The sequence below is a fragment of the Schistocerca piceifrons genome, chromosome 3 (genome assembly GCF_021461385.2).
Source record: "Schistocerca piceifrons isolate TAMUIC-IGC-003096 chromosome 3, iqSchPice1.1, whole genome shotgun sequence".
Classification (NCBI taxonomy): Eukaryota; Metazoa; Arthropoda; class Insecta; order Orthoptera; family Acrididae; genus Schistocerca; species Schistocerca piceifrons.
This window is the reverse complement of record NC_060140.1, coordinates 673,024,719-673,037,444: the sequence shown is the minus strand read 5'-3', so window position 1 is coordinate 673,037,444 and position 12,726 is coordinate 673,024,719.

The following is a 12,726-nucleotide window of genomic DNA, read 5'->3' as shown; positions in this document are numbered from 1 at the left end:
GTGGCGCAGCCTAGCGCCGTGGAAACTAAATACTTCTCATCCACATGACCTGGCTTGTCGCCAACAAGTCACTGAGACGTCGACAGCCTGTGAGCGACGCCTTCCCCGCTACCGCTCGACTTTGACATGGTGGATGGACTGCGCCAAACCAGTGACCCAGAGGACTCTGATGAGATGTGGGAAGCACTTGGCCGACTGGCATCGCAACACTGTTGACTTCTATTATACGATTCTCCAAGATCTGGACACTTAGCCGCCGTCCCCAGACAACCAGTTGGAATGGCGAAGAACTAAGGCGAGGATAATTGCGCTGGCACACCAGAAATTGCAAGGGGTGGTGATATAGACGCTGCGCCACGATCATGCGGGTTTATAAATTCCATCATGCATCATATAGTGTCCGACAAACGACGGCTTTGTCGGCAGATCATCAGCACACTGACCACGCCTCACGGCAAGCAGGCGACCAATCAGAATGACATCGTCCACGCATTAGTCGAACACTACCGTCGTACTTACAGTGAAGAAGATGCTCGTACTGAAGCAGACGACTCTATTTTGCATTTCGTCACGTGCACCCTCCCCCACACGGAGTTGGATGCTTTGACAGTGGCAGTCACGCGAGACGAAGTCGACAGCGCAAACGACAAGGATGCAGTCAACAGATCGCCCGGCATTGACGTCTTACCGACTGAGTTTCATCGTGCCTTCAGAGAACTCACGGCACTGCAGTGGACCACTATGTATCAAGAACTGATGACATCTGACCAAGCAACCCCACCCGCCTTTGTTGAGGGTATAGTCATTCCGGTCCACAAACCAGCCCGTGGTTCGACGGTCACAGGTTACGGACCGCTCACCCTACTCAATGCCGATTACAAGATTTTCACTCGCCTAATGGCAATGCGTCTCCGAACAATACTCCCTCTTATCCTCTCCCCAGAGCAAACGATGCCTGGGGGGACAGGTTAACATACAGACTGCCACAGGGGAATGCCGCGACTTAATTGCGATGGCAGCGGCCTTTAGACTCCGTGCAGCGGTCGTCGCTGTAGACTTTGATAGCGCCTTCGATAAAGTGCTCCATCGTTTCCCGATTTCGGTGGTGGCCCGAATGGGCATCCCCCCTCCGTTTCTCGACGTCATCCGGCGTCTTTACGAGAGTGCCAGTTCATGTGTCCAAGTCAATGGACGTTTAGCAGGGCCGGTACCCATCTGCCATTCCATACGGCAAGGGTGTCCCCTCTCTGCCCTCCTGTACACCATTTCCCTTGACAACCAAGTTCTCTGGCCTCACTCTTCGCCAACACACTTTTCGCTGTCAGGCATATGCTGATGACCTCCTCCTCCTCATTCGCTCCGGCTCTGAGATTAGAGTGGTCCTCGAATTGATCACACATTATGGGGCTGCCGCTGGCAGAGCCATGAATGTTGCCAAATCTTCTGCAATTCACATTGGACGAGGCCTCCAGGAAGGTGAAGTGGCACCCCTGCCACTTGTGCAGACTTTCCTGTACTTGGGCATTACCTTTACCCCCACGGTCTCACGCACAGCGGAAACGAATTTCCGTCGCCTGTTACACGTCATCTGCAACGACGTCCGCCAGTACCTCCTGCGCCGCCAGGACACACTTCAAAGCACTGATTTTCTTAATCGTTATGTGGTATCAAAATTGGTCCCCATGGTGAAAGTTCTCACTCTGCCGATTACGATTTGGCGCAGCCTTCAGGCGGCCTTTGGCTATTATCTTATGGCGGGTTCCATGTTCAAAGTCCGTTATGAAACACTTACCCTGCCCTCACGGGATGGTACACTCGGGCTCTTCGATGTCCGTATGCGAGCTGCGACCTTGTATATGAGTACCATGAGAAGACAGTGGGCTGGACGGAGCACATCTCTAACACGCAGCTTGCTTGAGGTTCTCTTGCCTGCTTCCACCTCACCACCGGTGACTGTCGGCCACATCGTGCCCCATTTGTCTCACATTTCGACCTTTTTCGTCGACTACAGTTACAAATGGTTCAAATGGCTCTAAGCACTATGGGACTTAACATCTGAGGTCATCAGTCCCCTAAACATAGAACTACTTAAACCTAACTAACCTAAGGACATTACACACACCCATGCCCGAGGCAGGATTCGAACATGCCAGCGTAGCAGCAGTGCGGTTCCAGACTGAAGCGCCTAGAACTGCTCGGTCACAGCGGCCGGCACTACAGTTACACTCATACCAGTCTCCCAGATACGCGCCCACCCAGGACTAAGGATTTTTACAGCCTACTATTGCGCCATGTTCCCAGGAATGTGATGGCGACCAAATATCCATCCATTCAGTGGCCCATAGTGTGGACTACCATCTTCCAGCCCTTCCTTCCTACGGACGTCCGGGCACTGTAGTATCACAGTGTGAACAGGAAATTTGCCACGAAACAGCGACTGCGTAACATTGGCTTGTAGGATTCCCCTCTTTGTCTCGTTTGCCAGCAACTGGACACTGATGATCACCGTCTCACATGCGCCTCTTCGCTCGATGTCTGGCGCTTCGCGAAGCAAATCACTGCCTGCTATCTCCGAGTGCCACCAGACACAATCGAACCTCGAATGTTCCTATACCCGGAGGACAAACATTTTCCAGCCGCCAAATGACTTGCAGTTACGTCGGTCAAAGGATGGGCGGTCGCTTATCTGTTTCACGAGGGACCAAAATCCCGCCTCGACTTCTGGACCTATTAACGAATAGCCCATGCAGCTCTCGAAAACACGCCATGTTACCGAACATTATTTTTTAACTATATTCGAGGGGTCTTTGTTAGACCTCCACTAAGTTTGGGGGGGGGGGGCGCATGCCTGAAACAGAGGACATCGCCTCCTCTCCCCCCCCCCCACCCGCCCCCCACCCCCCTCCCCCCGCCCCCCGCCCGGCGGTGTCTGCTTTTAAGCCACCTATGATCGATTCTACCTCTGACCTCCGCGGATGGGTGTGTGCGTCGTAGATTGCGCAGATTGTATTTCTTTTCCTTTTTCTTTTCTTGGCCGGCTGGAGGGGCCGTGTGGTTCTAGGCGCTACAGTCTGGAGCCGAGCGACCGCTACGGTCGCAGGTTCGAATCCTGCTCGGGCATGGATGCGTGTGATGTCCTTAGGTTAGTTAGGTTTAATTAGTTCTAAGTTCTAGGCGACTAATGACCTCAGAAGTTAAGTCGCATAGTTCTCAGAGCCATTTGAACCATTTCTTTTCTTTTTCCTTACCCACCATTTACATTTGTTTCTCTGCCACTGTTGTATGTTCCACATAATTTCATAATAATAGTGAATAGTACAAAAACACAATGCAAATAAATAAACAACAACAACGACTTCCCCTTGATTCCTGTCTCTCCCACTTCCCTATGATCCCCGGGCACGGTGGTGGTGAGGGGGACACTGTGGCCAGGTCTCAGGTTTCGACCCTTGTCCATTTAGTCACTTGAGCCACCAGTGGTCCACTAACCCTTAAATTAAATTAAATTAAAATAAAAAAAAGTGCGGCGGTGCGGGTCTCCCGCACCGTTACCCTACGCTCTGTCAAGAAGCATAGGACTTCATTTTCCATTTCCAGTGGCATTCACTGAATCTAAATCAATGAAAATTAAGTTTACAAAAATTGACATGAAAATCTAATGCGATACTCGTCACCACAGACGCGACTTAAAACACGATTCTTTTGTCGATGTTAAATGACGTAAAATGAAACGACAACGGACATGCATAAGTGCACCGACACCTGCTGTATTTCTGCCTGCCTCGGAATAGCTACTGGGACCGTTAAAATCGGTCTACAAAAGAACCGCACACACTACTCCAGCCACAACAAACACAACACAGATAACTAGGCGTCTGAGCTTTCAGCCAATCAGTAGAATATCTGTTTCATTTCTCCAGAACGAGTGAGTAGCGTCCTTGGAAACAAGGGCAAGAATATGTTTGCTTCATTTAACACTTTAGACTGGTGGGTCAGCAGTATCTGCTCCCAGTATTGTGCACCAACTCTAACTTGGAACTTTACAAAGGTACAAATGGTGGTGCAGTGGTGACTACATCAACATACTGTTGTTCGACATCAATATTAGAGTTGGATATTTCAGTCTGTCCATAATAGAGTAGCTGATTCTGAAACGATCTTTTCTCTGATGACGCTTAGCTGCGTTTATCGACGTAGCTGAACTCAAAGGACAATGAACGTTGGGGTTTTGAAAATCCTCATCATTTACATCAAGTGTTGCAGCATGAAGACTGCTGTGTGTTATGTATCACTACCATTCGTTTCTTTCCTGTTCGACTTGCAAATAGGGCGAGGGAAAAATGACTGTCTATGTGCTTCCATACGAGTCCCACTTTCTATTATCTTATCTGCATGGTCCTTACGCGAAATTTACTAAACTATAACTTCTGGTACTAACGTGAACACTATAACATGAAATAATTATTTAAATAAAAATGAATTTTTAATATACCACATTTCTAAATCTGACTAAAAAATATAAAATCATCTCTCCTAGCGCCATACAGACAGCCTTGAAAATCTTTGATTGTGAATTTTTAATAGATGTAAAAATATTTGTAAGATTTAAAACTAAACAAGACGGGCACATAGAATAAACAGAAGTAAGTGAAACGTCCCCTTTGGAAAATTATAAATTACTGTGCTGGTAAACCTCTTACGTTATTTTATTTTCAAACAGTTGAGCAAAACTGAACGTGCTCAGACATTTCTCTCTTTACTTATTCTGATCATCAATAAACTGACACACAATATTTTTAGCGCAATGCAACCTAACTTTCAATAATCCCTACAAAAGAATGGGCCTGACTAACAATAACCTATACCTTTCATGAATCACTTGCCTCACAAAAATCTTCGTTACTCTAAATACTGCAATACAGCGAGCGCCAATAGTGCCAGCTAAATAAAAGATTCTAACTACGGAAGACACTAACTACTGATAGGCATAGTCAGCAAATGAAAGGTTTTGAAAGAGAACAAACAATGTATTTACCTTAATAATGTTCAAAAGTCATAATATCAGCTCATGACATTCAGTCTTACAAATTTCCTTTTTCTGGCGGACACACGTCCAGATCGTCCGCTCTCAAAATTCTGCCATCTCTCTCCCCACATCCACCACTGCTGGCGGCTCACCTCCAACTGCGCAACGCTATGCGCTGATCACATCCCACCGCCCAACACTACAATAGCAAATACTCAACAATGCCGACCAGCCACAGATTGCACACAGCACAGTCAGTGATTTTCGTACAGAGCGATACGTGGCGTTACCAACATAAAAACCTAAACAGCCTACTTACATAAGTAGGTGAAATATTCAGGCATTTTTATTGAGCAGTGTAATAGTAAGGAAGTGATCTTTCCATTATGAGGTATCTATTTAAAAACGTAGTATATTAAAATTTATTTTTATTCAAACAATTGTTTTCTGCTTTTTAGTCTTATGTGTGTGAAACTGTCTGATGAGATCATCAAAGATACCTGGTAAATTTCAGGTTTATTTCAAATTCTCTTCACCTGATTCAACAAATACATTACTTTCTGCTATGCACATCTCGTGAAAAGACTGTGAACTTAAAAATTAAAGATTTTTGTGCTCGCATGGAGGCTTACAAACAACAGTTTCTCCCATGTACCATTCGCCGATTTCGCCACATCTCAGACAAGAAAGCGGTTTAATACTGCATTGTCAACCACTTCTGAGCCTTGTTTAAAATTTTAAGTCTAGCTCATTGGGAAGTTAGTTTAAAATCAGTTGCAAAATTTGTACCAAACAGACAGACAAGAAAGCGACGTCCATCCCTCTTCTCTCTCTGATCATCGAGCCCCTCCCACCGTAAATCGCCTGCAACACATTCCAGCAGTACTTTCACAACAAGCTGGTCCTACAGAGCAGCCGAGATTTCAGGTGTTAGCAATATTTTTCACATCCACCCCCAACCCTAGGCATCAGACAGGGAAGAAAGCGAATTAATACTACATTATCATCCAGTTATGAGTTATGTTTAAAATTTCAAGTCTCTAGCTCATCGGAAAGGTTGTTTAAAACAAACTGCAAAATTTTTCCCAAAGATACAGAAAAGACAGGCACCTAATACAAAACTTGGTAAAGTACCTGTAACACAAAAAGTTGCAGAATATACATATCCTGGACTTTTCCTCCGTGAAATAACTGTCGATCTTTTCTTTAGTTGTTAGTCACAGATACGTGCAGGAACATTATTTCTTAGGTGCAGTCCATACCTCCACTGCGCGTTTAATGGGTTGCATAACTCTTTTAGATTCAAATGGTTCAAATGGCTCTGAGCACTACGGGACTTAACATCTGAGGTCATCAGTCCCCTAGAACTTAGAACTACTTAAACCTAACTAACCTAAGGACATCATACACATCCATGCCTGAGGCAGTATTCGAACCTGCGACCGTAGCAGTCGCGCGGTTCCGGACTAAAGCGCCTATAACCGCTCGGCCACAGCGGCCGGCTAACTCTTTTAGGATACCAAGCCGGCTGGAGTGGCCGTGCAGCTCTAGGCGCTACAGTCTGGAGCCGAGCAACCGCTACAGTCGCAGGTTCGAATTCTGCCTCAGGCATGGATGTGTGTGATGTCCTTAGGTTAGTTAGGTTTAGTTAGTTCTAAGTTGTAGGCGACTGATGACCTCAGAAGTTAAGTCGCATAGTGCTCAGAGCCATTTTGAACCATTTTTAGGATACCAAACATAATCCGATGAATGTTTCCAGTTTGCCATTCTGCGGAACATTAGAAGCGTCGTCGGTAATTTATACTGAAGCAATCAGATTCTCAATATTAGTTCAAGAACGAGATTAATGTTTGACTGCTAGAGCTTCTTATATTTACCTAATTACAGCAAGGCTCAAGAGCCGATGCTATTTCAGACTGTCATGCAGGGCTCGGACGAAGACAATTAGACAGCTGCTTTTTCCTTGCCCCAGTTGGGAGTGGAACAGGATGGAACAGGAAAGGAAATGATGCACCATATGACGGCTTCCAAAGCATGTTTGTACTCGCAGAAAGCCAGTATGCCACATACTTTTAACTTCATTACCCCTAAACCAGCACCTCAGGTGCTTTTCATAGAGTAAAACATTTCTTTCTTGATTTGTGTAAAGTTTAGATGATCAGCCATCATCATTTATGGGGCTTGATATTCACGGGTCATTTTTTGTGGAAATTTGCACAAGAGCGATAGACCCAATATAATCTTGCACGGTACTTTCTTTGAATTGTATGTTAACCGGAGGCCTAGAAACGTCAGATTGGCTCTGTCCCCGCCGCAGCCGCAGTGGTCCACAATCCCATTACGACTACCGCAGTCCACTTCATCCCTCCGCCGCCCCACATCGAACCACACTTTTAGGGTTATTGTGCGGTTAGGACCCTGGTGGACCCCCCCCCCCCCCCCCCCCCCAAGGAACGTCTCACGCCAGACGAGTGTAACCCCTATGTTTGCTAGGTAGAGTAATGGTGGTGGTGTACACGTGCTTGGAGAACTTGTATGCGCAGCAATCGCCGACATAGTGTAGCTGAGGCGGAATAAGGGGAAGCAGCTCGCATTCGCCGAGGCAGATGGAAAACCGCCTAAAAACCATCCACAAACTGGCCGGCTCACCGGACCTCGACGCAAGTCCGCCGGCCAGGGACCAGGTTCTCCTTCCCAATCCGAAAAGCCGTGCGTTGGACCACCCCCATGAACCATGGACCTTGCCGTTGGTGGGGAGGCTTGCGAGCCTCAGCGATACAGATGGTCGTACCGTAGGTGCAACCACAACGGAGGGGTATCTGTTGAGAGGCCAGACAAAAGTGTGGTTCCTGAAGAGGGACAGCAGCCTTTTCAGTAGTTGCAGGGGCAACAGTCTGGATGATTGACTGATCTGGCCCTGTAACACTAACCAAAACGGCCTTGCTGTTGTGGTACTGCGAACGGCTGAAAGCAAGGGGAAACTACAGCCGTAATTTTTCTCGAGGGCATGCAGCTTTACTGCATGGTTAAATGATGATGGCATCCTCTTGGGTAAAATATTCCAGAGGTAAAATAGTCCCCCATTCGGATCTCTGGGGAGGGGGGGGGGGGGGGGGAGAGACTACTCAGGAGTACATCGTTATCAGCAGAAAGTAAACTGGTGTTCTACGGATCGGAGCATGGAATGTCAGATCACTTAATCGGCAGGTAGGTTAGAAAATTTAAAAAGGTAAATGGATAGGTTAAAGTTAGATGTAGGGGGGATTAGTGAAGTTCGGTGGCAGGAGGAACAAGACTTTTGGTCAGGTGAATACAGGGTTATAAATACAAAATCAAATAGGGGTAATGCAGGAGTAGTTTTAATAATGAATAAAAAAATAGGAGTGTGGGTAAGCTACTACAAACAACATAGTGAACGCATTATTGTGGCCAAGATAGACACGAAGTCCACGCCTACTACAGCAGTACAAGTTTATATGCCAACCAGCTCTGCAGATGATGAAGATATTGATGAAATGTATGACGAGATAAAGGAAATTATTCAGGTAGTGTAGGTGGACGAAAATTTAATAGTCATGGGTGACTGGAATTCGAGAGTAGGAAAAGGGAGAAAAGGAAACATAGTAGGTGAATATGGATTTGGGGTAAGAAATGAAAGAGGTAGCTGTCTGATAGAATTTTGCACAGAGCATAAAAGAAAGTTGTATACATGGAAGAATCCTGTAGATACTAGAAGGTATCAGATAGATTATATAACGGTAACACAGAGATTTAGGAACCAGGTTTTAAATTGTAAGACATTTCCAGGGGCAGATGTGGACTCTGACCCCAATCTATTGGTTATGAACTGTAGATTAAAACTGAAGAAACTGCAAGAAGGTGAGAATTTAAGGAGATGGTGTAACACTACACTACTGCGCACGATACTTATTAAAGCCTGTACAACGGTAAGTTAATGGGCTTCACCTTATAAGAAAGGATTTTGGTATATATGTTGACCGCGTGTACCTGAATGGAAGCAAAATCAGACTTTCACCCACTCAGTAACAACAATGATACGTCAAGCAAGTCTGAAGTGCAACTACACGTTAGGACGGACAAGCAACAACTCATCAGATGCTACCAAATTGTTAATAATACGGTCGCCAGAGTTTCTTCCCAGTACAAGTTGAAGTACATTCATACAAAACAACACGTAATAACACTGCATAATATGGTAAATTTTAGGACCAGAAAATCTACTGAACTAATAATTTCACTTTCTGTACTAATATGGACGAGCCATAAATACACAACAATACACTATAATGTTTACTACAAACTTCGTACTGTCTATTGATCTGATTAAATTTGGGCATAGGTTACCCTAGCAATAGCACTTTCGAAACACACATACAATGTCAGTTTTGAAAAGGGTAAATCACTGATAAATTTTGATTTTATATTGACTTAAACTTTGCTGGTCAAATCGGTTCAGTACACTTCAGAATTTAAATGAACAGAAAAGAAAAAGGGTGGAGGGGGGCCTGAAACTGTTATGATCACTGTACTGAATTTTTGGTTATTTAAATCATTAAGCACTCAAGATTTCCAATATATGATTTACTACTCTTTTTGTCTTATTTCTTACTCATTTAACTACCATTATTTTTGTCTCAAATTAATTAAACTTCATTACTAAACCACTTTCAAAATTATCTTCCAACTTTGTCGGACCTATATTGTTCGTTTATTATTTCATTAACAACAAAGTTCTTTAAACATCATCTAACATAGATAGGCCTGCCGGTAATTATTATTAACATAAACTCTAAATCTTCAACTCGGGACACACGGATTGCACCACATGTGGAAAGGACCCGGTCTAGGTTAGTGATGAGGATAATTAAATGATAGGACAGTTCTGGTAAAAGTTAAGTTGTTATTGAACAGTCAGGAACAAAAGTAACACTGGTCCACATGAATACAGTACTAAAAGTTTCAACCTGTTCGTATCGATGCGGCGGTTGGCGGGCGGCGAGATGGCGAGGCGCAGGGCACACATACAAGCACAGCTATGGCTCTTGATGTATCGGCACTTTACTTCTTCATAGCGTATCAATATTTTTCCATTTAGTACCTATAGAATTTTGCCATGCTGTCTAGTCGTCGGAAACGGCACATCCGAGGCTCAATGAAACTACGTCTTCCAGGAGAGCCTTCTCGGTCCAGAACGTGTTACTCAGACCGATGCCCAACTCCGACTACTACTACTGCTGAGCCTGTTATGCCGTGCCGCGCCCGTGTGCATTTTCCCGCGCTCGCCTGCCATCCACCTTTTACCGCTCCCCTACAGACAGGGTATTCACCAAAGGTTTTGCATTCTACATATCTTAATACATTGCCTACGTATGGACCAGGCGCACAATTACAACTTCAACATCTTACAACAGTGTCAACATTTCTTACATTTGAATTTGGTTATAATATTGCTTGCAATTTGACATAAACATTAATATTAACATCGAGAATTGTTTACAGTTTCTTTAACATAATGACATGAAAAGAAAAAGAAATGAAATCAGCACATCGATTACACTAATTTATCGAAAATTCAAATGGAAAAATTATGATATGTACAATAGAATAGCGTTCGTGTTGTTACAATGGGACCTGGATAAACTGACTAAACCAGAGGTTGTACAGAGTTTCAATCAGAACATAAGGGAACAATTGACAGGAATGGGGGAATGAAATACAGTAGAAGAAGAATGGGTAGCTTTGAGGGATCAAGTAGTGAAGGCAGAAGAGGATCAAGTAGGTAAAAAGACGAAGGCTAGTAGATATCCTTGGGTGACAGAAGAATTATTGAATTTAATTGATGAAAGAAGAAAATATGAAATTGCAGTGAACGGAGCAGGAAAAAAGGAATGCAAACGTCTCAAAAATGAGATCGAGAGTAAGAGCGAAATGGCTAAGCAGGCATGGCTAGAGGACAAATGTAAGGATGTAGAGCCTTATCTCTCTAGGGGTAAGATAGATACTGCCTACAGGAAAATTAAAGAGACCTTTGGAGAAAAGAGAACCACTTGTATGAATACCAAGAGCTCAAATGGAAACCCAGTTCTAAGCAAAGAATAGAAAGCAGAAAAGTGGAAGGAGTATATAGAGGGTCTATACAAAGGCGATGTACTTGAGGACAATATTATGGAAATGGAAGAGGATGTAGATGAAGTTGAAATGGGAGGTACGATACTGCGTGAAGAGTTTGACAGAGCATTGAAAGACCTGAGTCGAAACAAGGCCCCTGGAGTAGACAACATTCCATTAGAACTACTGACAGCCTTGGGAGAGCCAGTCCTGACAAAACTCTACCATCTGGTGAGCAAGATGTATGAGGCAGGCGAAATAGCCTCAGACTTCAAGAAGAATATAATAATTCCAATCCCAAAGAAAGCAGATGTTGAAGATGAGAAAATTACCAAACTATCAGTTTAATAAGGCACAGCTGCAAAATACTAAAGCGAATTCTTTACAGACGAATGGAAAAACTGGTAGGAGCCGACCTCGGGGAAGATCAATTTGGATTCCATTGAAATGTGGAACACCGTAGGCAATACTGAGCTTACAACTTATCTTAGAGAATAGATTAAGTAAAGACAAACCTACGTTTCTAGCATTTGTAGACTTGGAGAAAGCTTTTGACAATGTTGACTGTAATACTCTCTGTCAAATTCTAAAGGTGGCAAGGGTAAAATACAGGGAGCGAAAGGCTATTTACAATTTCTACAGAAAGCAGATGGCAGTAATGAGAGTCGAGGGGCATGAAAGGGAAGCAGTGGTTGGGAAGGGAGTGAGACAGGGTTGTAGCCATTCCCCAATGTTATTCAATCTGTATATTAAGTAAGCAGTGAAGGAAACAAAAGAAAAATTCGGGGTAGGAATTAAAATCCATGGAGAAGAAATAAAAACTTTGAGGTTAGCCGATGACATTACAATTCTGTCAGAGACAGCAAAGGACTTGGAAGAGCAGTTGAACGGAATGGACAGTGTCTTGAAAGGAGGGTATAAGATGAACAGCAACAAAAGCAAAACGAGGATAATGAAATGTAGTCGAATTAAGTCAGGTGTTGCTGAGGGAATTAGATTAGGAAATGAGACACTTAATGTAGTAAAGGAGTTTTGCTATTTGGGGAGCAAAATAACACCTGATGGTCGAAGTAGAGAGGATGTAAAATGTAGACTGGCAATGGTAAGGAAAGCGTTTCTGAAGAAGAGAAATTTATTAAAACATCGTGTATAGATTTAAGTGTCAGGAAGTCGTTTCTGAAAGTATTTGTATGGAGTGTAGCCATGTATGGAAGTGAAACATGGACGATAAATAGTTTCGACAAGAAGAGAATAGAAGTTTTCGAAATGTGGTGCTACAGAAGAATGCTGAAGATTAGTTGGGTAGATGACATAACTAATGAGGAGGTATTGAATAGAGTTGGGGAGAAGAGGAATTTGTGGCACAACTTAACAAGAAGAAGGGACTGGTTGGTAGGACATGTGTAAGTAGGCTGTTTAGATTTTTATATTGGTAACGCCACGTAGCGCTCTGTATGAAAATCACTGGCTGTGCTGTGTGGAGTCTGTGGCTAGTTTGCATTGTTGTCTGCCATTGTACTGTTGGGCAGTTGGCTGTTAACAGCGCGTAGCGTTACGCAGTTGGAGGTGAG